The following is a 24063-nucleotide window of genomic DNA, read 5'->3' as shown; positions in this document are numbered from 1 at the left end:
TCGCAGGACAATGACATTTGATACATCATTGTTTTGGATTCCAATCAAGAAAAAAATTAAATAATCAAAAGCACGCCCCCCTTTTTACGCCCACCTCCCATATAAGGTGAAACTTAATTTTTGACCTACAGCACTGATTTTTGGTACATAGCATTTTTATGACATTATATACATATGTTGGTGTTAAATTTCAATAATATCCGCCTACTTTTACGCCCACCTCCCATACAAACTAAATTCTCTTTTATCAAGTCTCTTTTAGCAACTTTTTTACATCTTCGTGACATTCTAATTTTTTTAATTTTATTTTAGTAGTAGAAAAATGTTTATGTACGGACCCGAAGACATTAATAAGTGATGCATCACATCTTCGTTAGTGGATATGCGTCCAATTCTTCTGGAATGATACATCCTACAGTTCCTGTAATCCTTGTTATATATATATTGCATACTTTTGGACGGTAACTTGCCATTTTAGAGTATCTCATTGGTTTTTTCAAGGGGGGCAATTTGGGGCAGCTGAATTTTTTTTTATCATTTAGCTGAGACTTCAGGCTTTAATTCGGTGTATGTATGTCGACAGCGGTAGACAGCGCTAAAAAGATGCACCACTTTGAATTTGAAGAACATTGAAATTTTGACGTCCAAATTATGTTGTTCCACAATATTTTTTATGCATTATTTTTTTTAATGGATTTTTTCTTTGATACATATTATAAATGAAAAATAATAATAAAGTTGAATTTCAATAGGTGTTTTATTGTATCAATGATTTGACTTTTGAGTAAATTTTTTGCTAATTTTGATGTTTTCCACATTCACCAACTTTGGGCAGTTCTGGACAAAAAACTAATGCAGATAGAATCCTAATACTTTGGGAAAATAATGTATAGATAGTTGGTAACAAACTGTGAAATTTTCATTGAAATCAGACAACAAGCCATTTTTGAATTTCAGCCACGGAAATACCAATGTGCGTCGTGACGATGAAATAAAACCTTACTTTTCTGAAGAAGGTTATTTAGTCTATTGTAATAACGTTCCTGTTGTGATGAATTTATTAAATTTCGAATATGATCCAAGTCACTGTCGACTGTTTATTGACTCTTCAAAAGCTAGTTTGAAAGCAGTGTTACTGCATAATGGAAACAAACTTCCTTCGGTGCCGATTGCTCATGGTTCTAATATGAAAGAGACTTACGAAAATATGAGATTTATACTTGAAAAAATTGACAGTAAACAAGCTCGGAAAATTTGTGGTGATTTTAAAGTCATTGCACTTTTACTAGGACTACAGCTTAGTTATACGAAATTTTGCTGTTTTATTTGTGAATGGGACAGTAGAGACAGAAAAAGACACTATACAAAGAAAGTGTAGCCCAAGCGTGAATCACTAACTCCAGGTCATAAAAATATTAAAAATTATCTTCTAGTGAACGCTGATGACATACTTTTACCACCGTTGCACATAAAGCTTGGCCTGATAAAAAATTTTGTAAAAGCTATGCCTAAAGATGGAGATGGATTTTTATATCTAAAAGAGAAATTCCCTAAACTCAGCGAGCCGAAAATCAAAGAGGGAATATTTGTAGGCCCAGAAATACAGCAATTGATGAAGGATAAGAGCTTCGAAAAAAAACTGAATGATCAGGAAGAACTCGCCTGGAAATGTTTAGTGAATGTTGTTCAAAATTTTCTAGGTAACCATAAAGCGAAAAATTAAAAAGATTTAATAAATGAACTTATGATATCATTTAAAGCTTTGGGGTGTAATATGTCCTTAAAAATACATATGCTGGACTCTCATCTGGATTTCTTTCCGACAAATTTGGGTGCTGTGAGTGACGAACAAGGTGAGAGGTTCCATCAAGACATTTCCTTAATGGAGAAGCGTTATCAAGGGAAATGGAGTCCAGGAATGCTAGAAGACTATTGTTGGAGACTTAGAAGGGAGACTTAAGTATCTATTAGATACTAGGAAATAATTCTGTAAGTGTGGCTTAATTTTGTACTTTTTGCGAAAATATATTTTTTGATGTCATAAGAAAACATGATGTGTACATTTTTTTTCATTGATATATTATAGTATAGTATATTCAAATTTTGATATAAATTTTCATACGACAAAAAAATTTACAAATTTGTTGACCAGTATTATTTAAAATTAAACAAAGAAACAAAATGTTATAACATATACTATACTTTAAATTATTCTGAACCATTTCTAATTCATAAGTAGTACGAGGGCTGCTATATACATTCTGGCCTTGGGCAACATTAAGCGTTGCCAGGTGCAATCTGACATTTCCATTGGAAAGTTTGACATTTTTTAGCATAACATCACTCAGAACGTTTTGTCATTTAATCGTGAATTGTTTTATTTACAGGAAAATGGAATTAACTCGTGAACATTTTCGTGCGATCATTTTTCACAACTTTCGACGTGGATTATCACGACAAGAGTGCATCGATGAACTAAAATCTTTGTATGGCTATGAAGCACCATCCTATAGCACTGTGAAAAACTGGTACAACGAATTCAATCGTGGCCGACGCTCGCTCAAAGACGAATTCCGTGAAGGTCGTCCAAAAACAACCGTTGTGCCAGAAAACATCGATGCCGTACGTGAACTGATAATGCAAGACCGTCATGCAACATACCTTCAGGTAGAGGCATGTCTATGCATTTCTCCCACCAGCATACATTCGATATTGCATGAACACCTGTTTCGTTCTCGTTGGATCCCGCACAATTTGACAATCGCTCAAAAAAAGGAACGTGTGGATTGGTGTAAAGAAATGCTCAAAAGACGTTTATAAGATCGTCACAGGACGAATCATGGATCTATGCGTATGAGGCCGAAACAAAATAGCAATCGACAAAAAAAAAAAATAAAAAAAAAAAAAAAAAAAAAAAAAAAATCATTTTCGTTGATAAATATGCCTATTTACATTATTAGGCCAGAAATATATATAGCAACCTACGTATATAGTATCAGAGTACGTATTTTCAAAATTTACATATGTATGTATGTACATATGTACATGTATGTACATACATATAACATATAATTTACATGTTTCATATTTTATTCAAGAGAGTTACAATATGCATCAATAGTAGCAATGTTTGAAATAGACGAAATGCTATTATTTATCATTTATCAATACGTAGTTTCGAGACTCGATCAATACCGGGTAGCAAATAATCGTGTGTTTTCATGATTTTTGCGTCTATTTCAGTGGTCTAAGCTGTGGTGTCAACAATATCTGAGTAATAATATGAGAATTGTGAGCGGCACAAAACCGGTCTCAAAATCGAAAAGTCCTAAATAACTCGCCAACTGAATGCGCAATCATTTATAAATATACTAACATTTATAAATCCCTATTTACGCACATAGTATATACATACATACATGTATGTATATTCTTGACACATAACCAACTTAGGTTTTTGTCTCTCATTACAGGTTCGTTGATCTGTTGAGCTTCAGATCAAAGAAAATATTATGTGGAGAGCAAGCTGTCGAGAGGCATATATGTATATGTATGTGCATAATAGCAACAGCCTTAAAGTTATCAAAAGTCGTTTTGGTCGATTAGTTGCTAGTACTACGTCGACCCTCTAACTAGATTGAATAACACGGAATATGTTGTTGGTGTCATTGTGGTAACATTTAGTGTTTTTGTGAGTCTGCAGTGTTTATCTTTTTGTCTGAACAAAAATGAGTATACAATAATCATTTAATTAAATTCAAATTCGCGCTTATATCAAATGAACATTTCGTCAAAATTATGGTGCTAATTCTATGTACATATGTATGTATGTGCGCATCTGCATTTATGTATTTGTACATTTGTATTGGTATCATAGATAATTTGATACTTATAAATCATGCGAAGAATATGTTTGGATACACATGCATTTATATATTAAATTGCTACAAATGCATGGATACATACACAATCTACGAAAGTTTGTATATTTGATGCATCGTACCAGCATAATATAATAACTAAAATATTATGCTTGTTTTATTTTTGGCTCATAACTTAATTATATTAAATGTTTATACATTTCTATATGTGTATATAAAAATAAAAAACATGTGTACATAAATATGCATATACATACATAAATCTCTGGAAACCGGAATTGAAAACATTGCTGTAAATTCAGTATGTACATGTACTTGTATATAACATTTTTGTACTCATAAATTAGGATGCATGTGTGCTTAGTGGCTACATACATAATTGTATGTTGTTAGTGTATGTGTTATGATCGTTGATTTAAGTGGAAAGCGTTTTCATAATAATATTACATTACAAATTGATCAACGATTTTCTATTTCAAAAATAATAAACCGAACAAAATTTCAACGTTTCATATTTTAAATACAAACTTAAATAGTGTGTGGGCAAGTAGTGAAGGTTTTTGTGTAAATGCAATTTTCATTCCGACAACCGAAAATAAATATATTTATATGTGTGTACATATACATATAATAACTGAAAATATTTCAAAATACACTGCAAAGAATAAACGTGATTTCTTAGATTTTATTTTATTTTTTATCTGCACACAAATATAATAAATTATATGTTTTTATTCCAATTCAACTAAATAATACGAAACATATGTATAGGCATAGTAAAAAAATATAATAAAATACAAATGCAAACAGATAATCATATAACTCTGAAACTGCCGTTCTTCTTTTATGAGAAGGTAAACTTTTATTTCCTTTTGTATTTGCAAAAATATCTCGAACTGACGTACATATGGTTTTCACTATTCAACAAATTCTTTTGAATATGTATAGATACTTCCTTACTTTAAGCCCATTCTTTGAAAATTTGTGAAATTTAAGAGAAAAAAAAATAGATTTGTATATTAACTGACTATTTTCTCTAAAATGTATATGTGAACAAGCAAGATTTTTAGAGAGAGTTTATATGTTTAAACAGCATTCATAAATTTTTTTGATACGAAATCTTTGATATTCTGCCCTATATATCTCGCATGTGCATTTGTCGGACGGTGGGCAGGATGCAGGTTGCAATTTCTGTCGGAAACAAAAAATTCAAAGAGATTAATATTTTTTAATAATTTATCTTCTAGTTAAACTAAAAAAAAATTCAAAAAAAATTTGTAAAATTTAAAAAATATTTTATAAATTGAAAAAAAAAGGTTTTTGACCAAAAAAATTTGACTCTGTGTTGTTTAAAAATGTGTTCAAACTTGACTTTTTGGACTTGGTTTTTTTTTAGTTTAAATGGAAGATAATTGAATGCCAAAGATAATAAACTTTGCCCCAATTCCATATAACGTTTAGTTTTTTCTATCCTGCCCGCCAATTAAGAAAAATCGTAAAAATGATGCGCTTCTGCCCAAGCGCTCATATATCTGCTAGACGCTCAGTCACTATTTCCCTTCTAGCTTCGAAAGTATTTCGAATTTCCATCTATAACTTTGGAGACGTATTCTTAGATTATTTCTAAAGAAATTTAAGCAAAGAGAAAATTCGATTTTTTGAAGCTTCTAAAGCAGGCTCCCCCCTTAATTAGCTATATCCTACGATAATGCAAGGCTTCATATGACATGGTGTTCTCAAAATTAATAAGTTATACCAACGAAGCAAATGTGTATAAATATATTTTATATATTGACTATATTATAGATAAAATTCTTCGTACATACGACTTATGGAACTGCTTTATGATACCTTTCAAATAACAAAAAATACGACTTATGGAACTGCTTTATGATACCTTTTAAATAACAAAAAACAAGCTACACTCAACATACTTATTTACCTATACTGTGGGAAAAAAGTGAAACTTTTTAATTTAAAATTTCGAGCAAAAACCTATTCGTCGAAATATTTTTTTTAGGTTGGTGGTACTGTTAGTGAAATCTGCGCCAAATGTCACATCAAAATTATCATTTAACGTCTGTGAAACAGTGCAGTCATGAAATGTATTATTACAGGCGATGAGTCTTGGATCTATGCTTACGACCCGTAAACAGATGATCAATCGGCCGAATATCGTGGAAAGGTTGAGCCGAAGCCGAAAAAACACCTCAAAGCAAGTCAAAAATGAAATTTTTGTTGACAGTTTTCTTCAATTATCGTGGTGTGGTGCCCTCCGAAAAGTAATACTATTTGAGTGCTATGCGCTATTTGCGCGAAACTATTCGAAAAGAGGACGGAATTATGGAACTCAAACGACCGTTTTAAGTCAATTGACGACATTAAACATGAATCGCTACGGGCTCAAAATAATCGTTCCCCAATTGTAACTTTTCGTGCGATTTTGCCATTTTATGGTCGTAATGATCGTAATGATCGTCCACCTGTGCTCGCTATTCGTCGAGTTGTTAAATATTTCGAGAGTACATTTTCTTTACATAATGCTCAAGTGCTAATAAGAAAAGAGCCGCACGAAGTAATGAAAATATTGCCGTCGTTCAGGCAATTGTTGCTGAAGACCGCAATTTGTCGATTCCATTACGTTTTCAAGAATTAGAACTTTTCAAAACTACAGGCCGGGGGATTTTGGGAAAGGATTTGGGCTTGCGACCGTATAAAATTGTTCCCACTCAAGAACTGAAGCTAATGGACCAACGTAAACGTCGTGAATTTACTGGCTTTGCCTTGGACCAACTTAAAACGATAACGGTTTTTTTAAGATATCATCTTCTCCGATGAGGTTCACTTTCATCTGAGTGTGCGGTAAATAAACAACACTGTCAATTCTGGTACAAAAATAATGCACAAATGTTTCATAAACAACCATTACATTCACTTAAATTGACAATTTGGTGCGGTTTTTGGTCTGGTGGAATCAACGGTCCATACTTCTGTTGAAGTTGGTGATACCGTTTTTGTCAATGGAGAGCGCTTTAGATCAATGATAACCAACTTTTTATGACCGCAAAATTGATCCGAGTAATATTTTTGGAGATACAGCCGACATATGTTCACCAATTTTATTTTTTTAAATTTGTTTTGCTTACTTTTATTGGTTTATCTCGCGCTCTCATCAAAATTTACCAAAAGAAAGTTAACCAAAGTTACGTAATTTCTTATAACGGTAGTTGAGGAACGTGGAACAAAAAATCACAAAATTTGTTGGGATATCAGATATCTTAAAACATATCTACGACATAGAAGAAATAAAACGCTTTAAAGCTTTGAAAATAAAAAACAAAAAAAACATTATTTATGGCTCTATAGATCCCATTTTCCCATAGAGCAGACAAACTAACGTTTTGAGGATGATTCTTGTTCTGCTTCAATTCTTGCACGGATTGGATTTTGTAAGCCTGCAAACCAAGATCCTTTTGCAAAATCTTCCAATATAGTGGATGGGCACAGCTCCAATCAGAGACATACAGATGTCCTACTTATCTCTCATTGGAAGTGAGAGAACAATTGCTAAGCGTCAAAACCTCCTGAACTCGATCAGCTGTCAAAGTTCAGGAGGCTTTGACGTTTAACGATTGGAAACGATAGCCAGATTGAAATCTCAACAAAAAAATATGTAAACGGAGGGATTTGTTGTCTCGCTCTTGAATACTATATTAATACTAATTATGAAACGTAAATGTATTTGATGAAATGTTTTGTCATGTGATGTATTAATTTTCAATGGAAAATTAATAAAAACTTTTACTAATTGAGAGCTAACAAATTAAGTATTTTAATTTAAATGCCCAAAAATTATTATTTTGTCCGATCTGGCTATAATGGAAAATGTTATAAAAACGCCAATTTTGAGGCACCCTTACACTCGAATAAGTTGGGCATTCCTTTATGCCTGGCTCCAATTGTTGGGTGCGATAGTAAAAAGGATTATGCTTCGATACTTTCGTTCACAGTAGATAGAGCGCGCTCGGTGCGCACCAGAGAACTGCAACGAGTAATAAACTTTTGTTTATACTTAAGTACTGATCCGTTACTCTGTCTGATTCTGTCAGTTCGATTCATGTACACGAAGCGCACCGTTTGTCTTCAAATCAGCGATAGAGAACAACTTTGAATCACTAGCGATCAGTTTATACCTGATTTATTTATGAACGTTCGCATCAGCAGAAAATACCCGAAGTGACGCAAACACATGCTTCAATGATTGAAATGATCGACAGCGTTCGGTTAAACACCGATTTACTAGTGCATTTGTATATATGTACATACATATGTTGTATGTATAATAGAATTTCCATCGAGTAGATACATACATTCAACAACTGTGTGTATATACATATTTATGTACGTTCTCGATGGACTTTCCATTGTTTACGCTTCGAAAGTTTGTAACATGCGCACATTTTCAAAGCTGGTACATTTTTTGCCACACATGATTAAAATCAGTTCTGCAGAAAAGTGTTGATGTTTGCTTTACTCATAGATTTACTTATAGTTTACCCAAAGTTTCACATCAATTCAAACAATCGTCGCAACGCTATGAACTGACATGATACGATTGGAACCGAAGCCAGCCATACCGTTTACTCGAACGTGATTGCCGAAGAACAGATTGTTCGTGTTGCATCAGATCAGTTGACGCAGGCGGCTACTCGAATTGATCAACAATGTTGTCTATGCTAAACTGAATTGATTTGATTGTATTTTTGGCACGACTGTTTGTGCTGATTTTATCGTACTCGTTGCAGCTCTCTGGTGCGCACTGTACGGCGTTACTAAGGTAAATGTTATGCGAAACCGAGCAACAATTACGGATTCTGTTGGGCGATTATGTCGACCAGATATTGAAGGCAGTGGGTGAACCAACACATTCGTCATAGACCACTTTCGCTTATTTTCGATACCTAACAACAATTTGTCTAAAAGTACGTTGACTCAATAAAGTCCCATCACTATACACTAAATGTAATGCCACAAGCATTTAATTTCACAACCAAGAGAGTATGAAAGGGCATTTAGCTTGTTTTTATACTCTCGCAACAAAGTTGCTAAGGAGAGTATTATATCGGGTGATTTTTTAAGAGCTTGATAACTTTTTTAAAAAAAAAAACGCATAAAATTTGCAAAATCTCATCGGTTCTTTATTTGAAACGTTAGATTGGTTCATGACATTTACTTTTTGAAGATAATTTCATTTAAATGTTGACCGCGGCTGCGTCTTAGGTGGTCCATTCGGAAAGTCCAATTTTGGGCAACTTTTTCGAGCATTTCGGCCGGAATAGCCCGAATTTCTTCGGAAATGTTGTCTTCCAAAGCTGGAATAGTTGCTGGCTTATTTCTGTAGACTTTAGACTTGACGTAGCCCCACAAAAATAGTCTAAAGGCGTTAAATCGCATGATCTTGCTGGCCAACTGCCCATGCATCCCGAAAAATGCACTGTTTGGTGTGGTTTGTACGCTGGTGGAATCATTGGACCGTATTTTTTCAAAGATGCTGTTGGACGCAACGTTACGGTGAATGGCGATCGCTATCGTTCGATGCTAACAAACTTTTTGTTGCCAAAAATGGAAGAACTGAACTTGGTTGACATGTGGTTTCAACAAGATGGCGCTACATGCCACACAGCTCGCGATTCTATGGCCATTTTGAGGGAAAACTTCGGAGAACAATTCATCTCAAGAAATGGACCCGTAAGTTGGCCACCAAGATCATGCGATTTAACGCCTTTAGACTATTTTTTGTGGGGCTACGTCAAGTCTAAAGTCTACAGAAATAAGCCAGCAACTATTCCAGCTTTTGAAGACAACATTTCCGAAGAAATTCGGGCTATTCCGGCCGAAATGCTCGAAAAAGTTGCCCAAAATTGGACTTTCCGAATGGACCACCTAAGACGCAGCCGCGGTCAACATTTAAATGAAATTATCTTCAAAAAGTAAATGTCATGAACCAATCTAACGTTTCAAATAAAGAACCGATGAGATTTTCCAAATTTTATGCGTTTTTTTTTTTAAAAAAGTTATCAAGCTCTTAAAAAATCACCCGATAGTTTTGTTCACATAACGGTTGCTTGTAAGTCCTAAAACTAAAAGAGTCAGATATAGGGTTATATATACCAAAGTGATCAGGGTGACGAGTAGAGTTGAAATCCGGATGTCTGTCTGTCCGTTCGTCCGTCTGTCCGTCCGCCCGTGCAAGCTGTAACTTGAGTAAAAATTGAGATATCATGATGAAACTTGGTACACGTATTTCTTGGCTCCATAAGAAGATTAAGTTCGAAGATGGGCAAAATCGGCCCACTGCCACGCGCACAAAGTGGCGAAAACCGAAAACCTATAAATTAGGGAGGGGCATATTTGGACGCAATTGTTTTGGAAAAGTGGGCGTGGCCCCGCCCCCTACTAAGTTTTTTGTACATATCTCGGAAACTACTATAGCTATGTCAACCAAAGTCTACAGAGTCGTTTTCCTCAGGTATTTCCATATACAGTTCAAAAATGGAAGAAATCGGATAATAACCACGCCCACCTCCCATACAAAGGTTATGTTGAAAATCACTAAAAGTGCGTTAACCGACTAACAAAAAACGTCAGAAACACTAAATTTTACGGAAGAAATGGCAGAAGGAAGCTGCACCCAGGCTTTTTTAAAAATTGAAACTGGGAGAGGCGTCGCCCACTTATGGACCAAAAACCATATCTCAGGAACTACTAAACCGATTTCAATAAAATTCGGTATATAATATTTTCTTAACACCCTGATGACATGTACAAAATATGGGTGAAATCGGTTCACAACCACGCCTTCTTCCAATATAACGCTATTTTGAAATCCATCTGATGCCTTCTCTGTATATTATATACATATGTACATTAGGAACCCATGATGATAGCGCAATAAAACTTTACACAAATACGGTATTTGCAAAATATGTAAATGACGGATAATGAAATCTCGATTATCACTTTATGATGCGAGAGTATAAAATGTTCGGTGATACCCGAACTTAGCCCTTCCTTACTTGTTTAATACGCTTTTATTAGTTTCACTTGTATGTATGTATGTATGTATATGTGTTTGTAACTTTTTTAAGTGGTAGTGAAACCTAGAATATTTGAGCGACACTGTTGGAAGGCGACAGTAAGTTTAAGCAGTTCACCAAAAAGATGCGCTTAAAAGTATGCAACATCTATGTAAAACTAGTTTTGGTGGCATTTGAATAGCATACTGAGTGTGCGTCGACCGTTCATAAGATTCAAGGATGTACCAGAGAACGTATATTTATAAATGTACAGTAGATCATGCAGTAATTTATTTGGGCTCTCGGCTGTTTGCTGTTGGACAAGCTTATGTAGCACTTAGTCGTTGTAGATCTTTGGACGGTATTCGAATTGAAGAACTAGACTGTTCAAAGCTGACAGGTAAAACCCCATGTAACAGTGAAGCTTTAGAAGAAATGATTCGATTAAGAAGTAATAATTCGTAAAGTCATCAATAGAAAAAAATAATATAACAATTAGTCAATGAAAGGTTACGAGTAGATATTAAATGCTGCCTAATTATCGATTTACTTAACCAATACTACATGTCATAGTTCATATTTTAACAAATTTGGGGTTTCTCACATCAAACTAAAAAATTAATAATAAATATAGTTTAAAAAAACTAAAAAACACGCTTTTAAAACATATCAAACTAAAAAGTGAAAAATAATTCTTTGTATAAACTAACAATAATAATGAAGGAAAAATTCCTGCATTATTGTGAGAAAAGCGTGGGGTGCCTGGTGACATATTTTTTGTATATCGAACACAGTGGCTTCTTCTCTATCGTTGTGCTACTATACCTCAAATGGACAAATTTAATTAATATACCTCTGATTCTACTGGAATTTGATCCAAGAGTATACATGGTACTATTTACCGGATACAGTACACACGGTCTTAATTCATAGGTCTGATGTGATAGAGAATGCACTTATATCAATTCAAGAGCTTTCGGAGGAAGTTACAGAGTCGGAATTAAAGAATTGTAGACTCCGAAAAATGTCACTCATTATAACAAACACCGGCAAATTTAATTCACTTCTTTTCCATTCAGACCCATTTATAACTGGGCCCAGAAAGCTTGGGAAGAAGGATAAATCAACGCTACATCTATCTGTTTACGACATACTATAGGAAACATTATAAGTTTTTGTTATAATTACAATTTAACAACAATTTAAAAAATCATCGTGTTATGCGTTATAACTGTGAATTGTGAGCTATAAGATGATATTTTTGGTTACAATTTCATAGCGATATCTCAGTAGAAAGTATTTATGACCGCGGCCAAAGCCTTGCTGTGCTAATTTAAGGTATATAAATTTATTAGTATGGAAGATATTTAGATTAAACTTAATAGTAGGCGGGCCACGCACTTTCGCATTTTCAAATTACTCTTGCCACTTCTTAATGTTGTGCCAAATGGGAGTTCTGTATCTGAATTTACGGCCGTCCGTCCGTGCAAGCTGTAACTTGAGCAAAAATTTAGATGTCTTGATGAAACTTGGTACGCAGATTCCCTAGTACAAAAAATTATGAGTTAGTAGATGGGCATAAGCGAACCACTGTCACGCCCACAAAACGTCATTAACCTAAAACCTATAAAGTGCCACAACTAAGCATTAATTAATATATAGAACTGTTATTTCGCACAGAAGATCACAGTAGTTAGTGGCACCTAAGAACAAAAAATGTTGGAAAAGTATACGTGGACCCGAAATAAGTTTAATACATATCTCCTAAACCACTAAATAAAACCGGAAGATAACCACGCTCACTCGTCATGTAACCGTAGTGCTAAAAACTACTAAAAGCGCAATAACTAAATACGCCAGAGACATTAAATTTTACATTCGAAATGGTATGAGAGAGATGGTGACACCGCCCACTTTTTCATATATCTCGAGACCCGCTCGACCTATTTCGATTAAATTTTTTCTTTTCACATTCAAAGTGTGAAAATGGGCGAATTCGGACTACGTCACGCCTACTTCCCATATACCACAATTTTAAATTTCATTTAATTCTTTCACTTTCCAGTATACAAACCAAGAAGCAATTAATGTAACGGGATATAATTTTGCAATTATATTTCCTTCAAAGTATGCTTCATTATAACCGAAAATTACTCCAATCCAATCAAAATGGTTCAAGCCCCTTTTGACTGAAAATATCAGTCAAAGTATGGATGTACAATTGAAATTCCGAGAGTAGCTCTTCCTGATAATAATATCTTTGTGTATCAAAAATTCGTTAAATCAAGTCAATACTTTTCCTATGCATAATATAAAGATTTGCGAACTTCCGGGTGAGTTTATACTGCATATATCGGTCAATATTTGTGTTATCTCAATTAAGGGGGTATTCTAGTCTAGAAATGCTATTTAACGGCATTTTTTAAAGTCCAATAAAAAAAAAACTAAGAACATTTTTAGTATCAAATTTTTTATCAGATATTTATTGATATTTAAAGAATACAAAAAAAAAAAAATTTTGTGATAAATTGATTAATTGCGGCGTGGTGGCGTGGCGGGGGTTGAAAATAAGGGTGCGCCCTTCCTGACACGATTCCAACACTTAGGGTGATCTGAAAAAAAAAACTTGATTTTGCTCCATATAACTAATATCAGGATTTTCAAACATCCTGTTGTCTTTACTCAATATGATTGAAGATTGTATGTGAGGTACGTTAATAAAACCCAGGGAACATTTTTGTGGCATGTGGCAGGATAATATAGTAGTTAGTAGACAAAATCGAGTCGATACTACCCCAACTCCAATATATTACATATAATGACGTTCGGTTTTCTAACAAACCTTATTCCGATAGTGTCGGCCAGTTTATGAGTTAAACAAAATTGCTTGGATTCCGATCCTCTGGTTGACGTGTTACATCTTAAGATATTTCCCTGGCACTGATTTCTACAAGTTATAAATATAAAATGTTATTATTGGCGTTTTGTGGACGTCTCAGTGGTCCGATTATGTCCATCTACAAAATTGTCTTTACTTTTTTGCAAAGGAGATACCGATATACTAATTTTTACTCAAGTTACAGCATGCATGGACAGACGAACTGACGGACAAATAGTCATCCTCGTCTCGTCATTCTGATCATTTATTTATACACTCGTGGCCACGCAAACCTTGCCACTATACTTTCTTATTTTTTTCAGTATTTTTCGTTCGTTCGGGATTTTTTTTGTCAATTTGGCTTTTTTTATGTTTTTAGTAATCATATTTAAAGTAAACTATATTACCTAATTATAGTTTTTAATTTATTACGCTTAATGAGTAAAACGCAAACTATATTTTCTGTGCTTATACAAAAGCGGCTGATTTTACTGTTTTTAAGGTAATACCGCGTCTAAACTTCGCGTTTCAGTTAAAAAAAAAAGAAAAAAACATTAATTTCAAATATAGTGTAAATGAAATTAAATTAAAAAAATATAAAATATAATTTTTTCATCTCATGTCAGTTTCTAACATTTCGAATTCATTTTGTAAAGCTCACTAACTTTCAAATGATTTTGTCTATAGCTGAATGTGTTTTGTTTCTAATTTAATTTATTTTTGATAAATAACATGTCATTAACTTATTTCTAAATAAAAAATTTCTATACCGCTATAAAGTGTTGTCAAATATGCACAACACTTGATATCTTTTAATGGTAAGCTTTGCGTGGCCACTATTGTATTTACATATATTAGAATCAATCTAATTACTCAAATGAAAAATATGCGATATTAACCCAACTAAAGAAGCCTAATTTAATATATAGCCTATTTTAGGCATAACCCGAATTAAAATACCACATGTATGGACTAATATACTCGTACATGGCTTAACTTTACTGGCAGAAAGTGGGAAATCAATGTATCGAGTTCAAAGTCAGATTGAAAGTCGAAAATCACTAAATCATATATACTTGTATTAAGGATAGGGGAAAAGCTGTAATTGATAATCGAGAAGTAAGAGTTAAGTAAGAGTTCAAAGTCAGATTGAAAGTCGAAAATCACTAAATCATATATACTTGTATTAAGGATAGGGGAAAAGCTGTAATTGATAATCGAGAAGTATAAATTATACACAACTTTCTTGACAAATTTTATGAAATCTTGTCCTTTAATTAAAGATAATTTGAACGAAATATTACCACAATAGTGTCCGTGTCCGGTTAGAGGAATTGCTTTTGGATGAAAATAATAGGGAAAGCGCTGTGTTCATAAAATTTGTCCAGTTGTAGGAGATGTCCGGCTATGAGTACTGTCCGTAATAGGGAATTTCACTGTATATATGTACATATGTATATGAGATATTCAAGCACACTTTTCGATGACGTATGCCAAATATATTATTAATGTGCATATTTATATAGTGATTCGTACCTTAGCATTCACATATTTACTGCAATATTTATTTATTTTACAACAATGCTTAATCTTTTTATTTTAAATTTACGGATACTGTTTGTTAACACAATGTATTGGGACAACAAGAAATGAACGGACCTTTTAACGATTGACGTTCTTCTTCTTCTCCTTTACTGGAATAGACACCGCTTATACGATTATAGCCGAGTGTAGTGTTTTCGTCCATACGTACGACATGACCTAGCCAGCGTAGGCGCTGTCACTTAATTCGCTGAACTATGTCAATGCGGTCGTATATCTCATATAGCTTATCGTTCCATCGAATACGATATTCGCCGTGGCCAACGCGTTCGAAAAGTCGTAATGTCGATTCGTCAGATGTTGTCATCGTCCATCGCATCGTAGCATCGCAGGTAATTGCAAAGCTGATGAGCTGGCAAGGAAAGGCATCCTAGAATCATTATCGGTAGAATCGGAACGGGTCAGTGAACCCGCATCTTATTTTTTTCTACCACTGGCTGGGCAATTATTGGTACTTGCGCAGTCGCAAAAGCATTTTGGCCAAAGATTGATCGCAGGGGATCTAGCGATCTCTTTGCCCTCAGTAAGGCTAGCCCCTCCCTAGTTACGGGGCTTTTAACGGGCCATTGCCCTATTGGCGTACAAGCTGTAAGATTCGCAATCTTACCAGGCGCCGTCTGCAGTAGCTGTTTGGAAGAAGATGCAGTAGAAACAACTCAGTACATCCTTCTTGACTGTCCCGTGTTTGGGAGGTCAAGACTTAGACACTTGAGAGCGCATACCTTCAGACATCTTCCCGAACTGGCGGGTGTTGAAATTAAGCGCCTTTGCAAATTTGTATTGGCTACTGAGCGTTTTGCCAATATGTAAGTCCGAATACAGGAGCTCTTATTTTCAATGGCTTCACAAAGGACTACATATATCAGTCCACGTGCGATCTTTGACCTGCCATCTTACCTAACCATGCCTCATTTACGAATATAATAACATTAGGACGAAGATTACTATGACAAACTGAAAATACTCGGTTTTAGTATCGTCTTTAAACATTAAAATTTAAACTTTTATTACATTAAAAAGTTAAAATAAACCTACAACCAACCGGAGTAATTATGCTGTAATTTTCAAAATTGCAGACGCTTTCTGTTTATATACTATGAAGAAACAATTGTGTTGTAACAACACGTTTTTCTTAATCGAAAAAGTGTTTAGTGGCGTCCACCTACGAATCGCAACTGTACAAGAAAAAATGTATTTTTCGCGAATCTTCAAGAGCAGCTGCATCAAGCATTGAAAGTGCGAAAGTGAACGTAGCGGTTGGAGCAGAATGTCGCAGTTATTGTTAGTTGAAACATACCTGCAGAGAAGCAGCGACAGCATAGCCGTTGTAATTTGAAATTTTGCTGAAAGGAGAGGAATATATGGAGAAGAAGGAGAATTAAGATAGAAAGCTATTCAAGGACGAGAAGAAGTTGAAGAAAGAAAAGTAAGATAGAAAGTCAAACGAAAACGAAGAAAATAAGTTAAAGACGGAGAAGACGGAAACTCTAATAAGAAGAAGTTGAGGTAAAGTAGTTAAACAAAAGCATACGTGAAATTACAAGAACACGAAATAGGAGATAAACAAAGAGTGTAGCTCGAAGTTTAAAGTAAAGAAGTTAATTGTAGAAATTAAGCTAGACAAAGAAAGTAAGACAAAGTGAATATTAAAAAATATCAAAAATCTAATTGAAAAATTTATATGCATATAAGCACTCTGCTAATATACTACTTTGATCAAATTGAAAGGTGAATTTTTAATTTATACTCCGCGTGTTTTTCGAATCGGTAATTTTTTTCTGTACGTTGGTAATACTGTTAGTGACATCTACGCTGAATTTCACGTCAAAATATTTATTAGTATTTGTGATACGCGTCGTTTTGTGAGGTTCTAAAAGTGAATTTTTCGATTTTTACTATGCACCATCTCATACTGCATTGATTATTCGAGATCATTTCGCCATATTTTCATCTAATATCGTGCCGCAAACACCGCATTCGCCTGATTTACCTTAACTTCTAGCTAATCAGCAAATTCACATGACCACTCCGCGGACACCGTTTTGACTCAATTGAAGATATATAGTAAAAGCTGAATCGAAGAAGGCTCTGATGGGCATCACGACGGAGGATTTTTCCAAGTGCTATGATGACTGGAAAATTTGTCAGAATAAATGTATTGCAGCGGAAAGGATTACTTTCAAGGAGATAAAATGGACAAAATACACCTCTCAATTTGATCGCAGTAGTATGTACATATATACATAATTGAAAGAAATGATATGTCAATCAATCCGATTGATGTAAATTCTCAAAATATTTGTATTTTAAACTGACAACTGAAAAACGGTGAACGAATTCATTCTCATTAATAATATTTGTACTTGCATTTGTGTGTAATTTCTAGATAAACAAAACTAAATTCATGAAATTACGTGAATACGTTTTAATTGCTTTCAGAACTATTGAAAGCTAAATAATTTTGATGTAACTTGAATTTAAATACTTTATCGTAAATATATATTTTATCACACTTATTTTTTAAATTGCTTTATATGTATTTGATACAGTTGATATATATGTACATATGTACATATTAATATTGTAAACATAAACATGACGACTTTAAAAAATAAATTAAGAGAACTAGGACTAGGCGTAAGTGGACGGGAACATGAACTGAAGGAAAGACTTCTCCAACATTTAGGCCTGATTGACGACGGCGACGATAACGAAAACGTAGAGAGCGATTTTCAGTCCAATCAAACTGAATGCGATTTTGGACAAAAACGGAACGAGCCACCTGCACCCAAAGGTTGTGCGCATTTCGGTAGTGCGATTGGAATTCTTTAAAACTAGCATAACTAATGAATTCGGAAATAAGTTATCAGAAGCAGATGTACATAAGATGTAGGGGAAAAAATAAAAGAAGCAGTGTGAATCATATTGTGAATATTTTTATCCTTTGACGAAAATAGGCATATTAATTCACTTAAATGTAGAAAGTTTGTTGGAGGATTTTATAGATGGCATTCTTGATCTAAGTATAGTACCAACAGTTCGTAGTTTATGAAAAAATCAAACAGGAACCAAAAGTTGAAAATCTTAAGAAATTAGTCAATACTAAGAGATTGTCAATCCAAGCAATTCGATTGTTTAAGTGTCAACAGATAGGTCATAGATTTTTCTAATGTAAAGGATCAAAAGGTGCGAACACAGAACGGAAGCAGGGTCGTGTAAATTCAATTGAGGAATATACAAGATTTGATTTAAAGTTTAAGAAAATAAGAATTTGTAACGTAGAAGTAACTGCGATACTGGTTGTAACTTGTATCTACTGAGATGCGACACATTTAATAAGTTGGGCAAATCTATAAAACTACCTATAGCTACGAAGTGATTCTCGCTAACTCTATACTTAAACATTTCGATATGTTGTTTCGTGACGATGGGGTTGAATTAGTATGGTCCGCAACTATATAATTTTGGTTGATGACACTTCTCGCAAATGCACATCATTCGTAACTCATAGTGGCCAATATGAATTTCAGTATATACACTTTATTATATGTAATTTGCCCGCTGTATTCTGCCGCTACATTCATGCCATACTAAGAGATTATATTCGAGATGGAACCATAGTTGCGTATATGGATGATTTAGTAATTTCAGCGAAAACTGAGGAAGAAGCTTTAGAGAAGTTAAGAAAAGTATTGAAGTTCGATAATGTCTCTTATTTTCGTCGTTTTATCAAACATTTTGCATTAATCGAAAAACCTTTATCAGATTTAATGAAGAAAAAAAGTTTAAGTGACCAACAATTAATCTCATTCCAGAAGCCAAAGACAGCTCTCATTCAGGCACTAGTTCTCGGAATATATATTTTAGGATGAAAGTTTAAAATTTTTACTGACTGTAACGCTATGATATATGTATACTTTGACGTGGAGCTCGATGGGCCATGTACCATCAGGAATATGATTACCAAATTGTACACAGACGAGGGACGCAGATGAAAAATGTGGACGCTCTAAGCAGAATTTCTTGTTTGATGATGGAGGATTCATTAAGGTACCGACTTAAAGAGTCAAAGTTGAGAGATATGTGGACTAAAGCAGTTAGAAGAAAACAGCTGCGAAGATTTTTACATCCATAATGACATTCAATATCCAATTGGCGCCACGTAGCGAAAAGAAGAAACCACTGGCGCGCTGTTATGAACTCGGCTATAATCGCGTCAGCGGTGTCTACGCCAGTAAAGAAGAAAAAGAATTAAATTCTTTACAAAGACCCAGCTTTACAACTGATTGTGATACCAACACAGATGGAGAGAGAAATAACTGAGGTTTCACATCGTCAGGGACATTTTTCAGTAAAGAAAACTAAGAACTGTATTGTATTTTTACATTCCTCAATTAGAAAAAAAGTTTGCAGAAATTGTAAACAGTTGCGTTACTTGTATTATTGTCAAATCGAAATCTGGTAAAAAATATGGCTTCTTAGCACCTATCGATAAATAGGATAAGCTTATGTTTACTACATGTTATGATAATTTTGGTCCTCTCACGGCGACGGGAAAACAGTATAATTATATACTCGTAGGTATATGTAGATGCTTTTTAAAATTTGTGTGGCTCTATCCCACAATAGATACGGGTATTGATGCGGTGATCGATCGACTGCCGCGGCAAGAAACCACGTTTGGCAATCCAAGAAGATTCATTACAGATACATACATATGTACATTTGAGAATTATTGCACGGAAAATCATATCCAGCATTTAGTCATCACTACTGGAGTACTAAGGGAAAATGGCCAAGTGAAACGTATACATAAGATAGTAATATCCATTTTATCAAAGCTTTCGAAAGATAATCCAAATCATTGGTACAAATTTATTAGCAAAGTTCAACAATACATAAATAACTCTGTTCCGAGAGGCACGTAGATAGCACCATTCAAATTGTTAACAGGATGTGGTATGAGACTTTCAGAATTACCGAGGTTAGACGAAATTATGGAAACGGAAGCTATTGAATCGTTCGAGATCGATCGCACAAAGCACGATATATAGCCAAACAAAACATTTCGGATATTCAAGACGAAAATCATAGAAATTATAACGCAAAAAAAAATATAAATTATAATGTGATCGACCACCTTCTTTCTCTTCTTTACTGGCGTAAAGATTATTGCCAAGTTAACAACAGTGCACCAGTCGTTTCTTGTTTTCGCAACGTGACCCCAATTAGTAATTCCAAGCGACGCCAAGCCCTTCTCATGACCTAGACAGCATAGCTGCTGTCTTTTAATTCGCTGAACTATGTCAATGTCGCAGCATATCTCATACAGCTCATTGTTTCATCGAATGCGATATTCGCCGTGGCCAACGCGCAAAGGACCATACAACTTTCGCAGAATCTTTCTTTCGAAAACTCGTAACGTCGACTCATCAGATGTTGTCATCGTCCATGCCTCTACACCATACATCAGGAAGGGAATAATGAGTGACTTATTGAGATTGGTTTTTATTCGTCGAGAGAGAACTTTACTTCTCAGTTGCCTACTCAGTCCAAAGTAGCACCTGTCGGCAAGAGTTAGTTTGCTTCGCTGCCTTATAAATTCTGGAGAAAGCAGAACCAACGGCGCATGCGTTGAACCAATTATGTAAACATCATCGATATACGCCAGTATCTGTATCTGCTCGATTAATTTCTGCAGCTCGAATTATTTTCTCCAAGAGCACATTGAAGAAGTCGCACGATAGGGAGTCGTCTTTTCCAAAAAATGGTTTGGTATAAAACGGCTCGGAGGTTCTTCCCAATCTGACGGAGCTTTTGGTATTGCTCAACGTCAGTTTACACAGCCATTTTAGTTTTGCGGGGATACCAAATTCAGACATCGCGGCATAAAGGCAGCTCTTTTTCATGTTGTCAAAAGCAGTTTAAAATCGACGAAGAGGTGGTGAGTGTCTCTTCTCTTTTCACGGTTTTTTTCCAACATTTGGCCCATGGTGAATATCTGGTCAGTTGTTGATCTTTCAGGACTAAAGCTACACTAATAAGGTCCAATCAGTTTGTTGACGGTGGGCTTTAATCTTTCATTCAATACGCTCGATGGAACCTTATATGGGATATTTAGGAGACTTATCCCACAGTAGTTGGCTCAGATTGTGGGGTTTTCCCTTTTGTGGATTGGGCAGGGCACACTTAAATTTTAATCGTTGGTTTTGAAAAAGTGGGCGCGGCCACTCTAATAAGTTTAATCCAGCTACAGTAACCAAATTCGTCCAGCATAAATATTATAAGAACTCTTACCCAGAGTGTAGAAATGAACCAAATCGGAAGATACCCCCGCTCACTCCCTATATGACGGTACTGTTCAAACCTACTTAAAGCGCAATAGATCAATAACTAAACATGCCAGAGACATTAAATTTTACCTCTGAGATGGTACAAAGAGGCTTTATAGGAGCCGGTATGAAAATTGAACGATGGGAGTGGCACCGCCAACTTTTTGGTGACATCTTATATCTCCCGACTGACTGATTGCGACCAAATTTAGTAAGTGGCATTCGACGTCATAGTATGAAAATTAGCGAAATCAGACTACAACCACGCATACTTCCCATATAACACAATTTTAAATTCCGCTTTATTCTTTCACTTTCCTCTGTACAACTCAAGAAGTAATTTAAAATTTTGCAATTATAATTTCTTTAAAGTATACCACCTTATGACCAAAAATTGTCGAAATCCAAACCAAACTGTTCAAGCACCTAGGTACCGAATATGTGGACCCCAGTATCTATACTTGACTTTTGAACAAAAATATCAGTTAATGTGTGAGATAAAGAATTGAAATTCAGAGAGAATCCTTTTACAATAGTATTTCTGTGCATAAAAAAGTTGGTTGAATCAGATCAATACTTCCCTGAGCCCCCTTATACCTAATATAAAGATTTTCGAACTTCCAGGTGACGTTATGGTGGATATACCGGTCAATATTTTAGTTATCTCAATCAAAATTTCAAAACGTGTTTTACTCACAACATACTATCTTTGTGCCTAAATTAAATAAAATTGGCCGAAAACTTGATCTACCCCCCATATATGTAACTAATATCGGAGCTTTTGAACATCCGACTGACTATACTCCAAGTGATTGGTGATTGTTTGTAAGGTACCTTAATGAAACATTTTTAGCATAAATACAAGCATAAATAAAATCAGGTCGATACTACCCTAAAACCCATATACTACATATAATAGTTTTCGTTTTCCTAACAAATCTTATAACTAATATGTTGGTCAGTGTGTAAGTTATATGTAGATATAAAATTACTTGGATTCCGGTTCTCTGGTTGACATTTTACACATTAAAGTACTTCCCTGACTTTGATTCCTGCCAGTTACGTGATTATAAAATGTTCGGTTGTACCCGAAATTAGCTCTTCTTTACTTGTTTTAAATGATAATAAAATAAAAATAGAAAACCGTTAAGCAGTTCAGAGTATGAAGATTTTTTTACCCACCCTATTCAAGTTAAAAAGTTTGTTGTTGGATTGCATACTGAAATAAGTTTACGCAAATACAAATCTGAACGCTATGTTTTCGGAACGTTATAACTTATAACTTATGAAATTCGGAGAGCATCTGTTTCTGTTAATAACATGTAGTAATACCAAAAATAAACAAAATCAAGGCAGTACTAAACCTATTTTCCATATACCTGATATAAGGTGTCAAAACTTCCTATTGGCTTTATATCGGCCAATATGTGAGATGCTTAGCAAAATTAATTTAACGTATATACACTATAGTTTAATGCTGAAAATATGCGAAATTGGCTTACGATTATTATGTAGAATAATTTCTGTTATTTCAAGAAAACTTAAGCCGAATATGTTGGTCAGTGTAGGAATTATATAGGTTTTTATAAAATTGCTTAAAAATCTGATATCGGGTACACTTCAACATTGCCAAATATTAGTGTAATTAGCTCAGATCTTTCCGTGCTTCCATATTCCCTATATAATGACTTCCGACTTTCTACCTGTTTATAAACCGTTTAGGTTGGTCAAAATGTGTGAAATTTTAAAGAAAATATATTAGGCAAGTTTCGCTAAAAATCATGTAGTTTAGCGCTGAATAGGAATGGATCTAGAGCTTGGTCTAAACCTCATATCTATATAAATAATTCCGATCCTCGGGTTAACGTTATCCACATTTACTCAATATATTAAATTTGGCCTCTTTGAGGGTCGCAAGTTGCGAGAGAATAAAACATTCGATCATACCCGAACTTAGTCCTTCGTTTCTTGTTAAATATAGTTTTGCAGCACCTGAAAATATTTGTCCATCCTTGATATTCGAAAATTGAGAGAGTGTTAGATATTTGGTTATACTCGAATTTAGCTCTTCCTTACTTATCGAATATAAATTTTTGCAATACGTGAAAGTAATTCCTCACCTTTGATTTTTGAAAATTGCGAGAGTAGCAGTTTGGTTAAATCTCATCATTCTTACTTCTTTATATATGATATAAATTTATAAAATTTAAAAAAAAAGTTGTGTATAATTTGTCCAAAACAATATTTAGACTTGGCATGTAAATTTGAAAGCGCACGTGCATGAACTCAGAGTG

General features: G+C 34.5%; 1 protein-coding gene across 8 annotated transcripts in view; it reads left to right on the top strand.

The window, feature by feature from the left end:
• The first annotated feature begins 801 nt into the window (after positions 1-801).
• Positions 802-24063, top strand: part of LOC126763884 (cadherin-86C) — a 182583-nt gene continuing 159321 nt past the window's right edge. For 2 of the 8 annotated variants that reach the window (XM_050481641.1, XM_050481642.1), the window contains exon 1: positions 3068-3691. The gene's annotated coding sequence lies outside the window, so the exon portion shown is untranslated. The other 6 variants (XM_050481635.1, XM_050481636.1, XM_050481637.1 and 3 more) reach the window with 6 other exon arrangements.

The sequence above is a fragment of the Bactrocera neohumeralis genome, unplaced genomic scaffold, assembly GCF_024586455.1.
Source record: "Bactrocera neohumeralis isolate Rockhampton unplaced genomic scaffold, APGP_CSIRO_Bneo_wtdbg2-racon-allhic-juicebox.fasta_v2 cluster09, whole genome shotgun sequence".
NCBI lineage: Eukaryota > Metazoa > Arthropoda > Insecta > Diptera > Tephritidae > Bactrocera > Bactrocera neohumeralis.
Note: the sequence above shows the minus strand (reverse complement) of the source record. Positions and strands in the feature narration are given on the sequence as shown.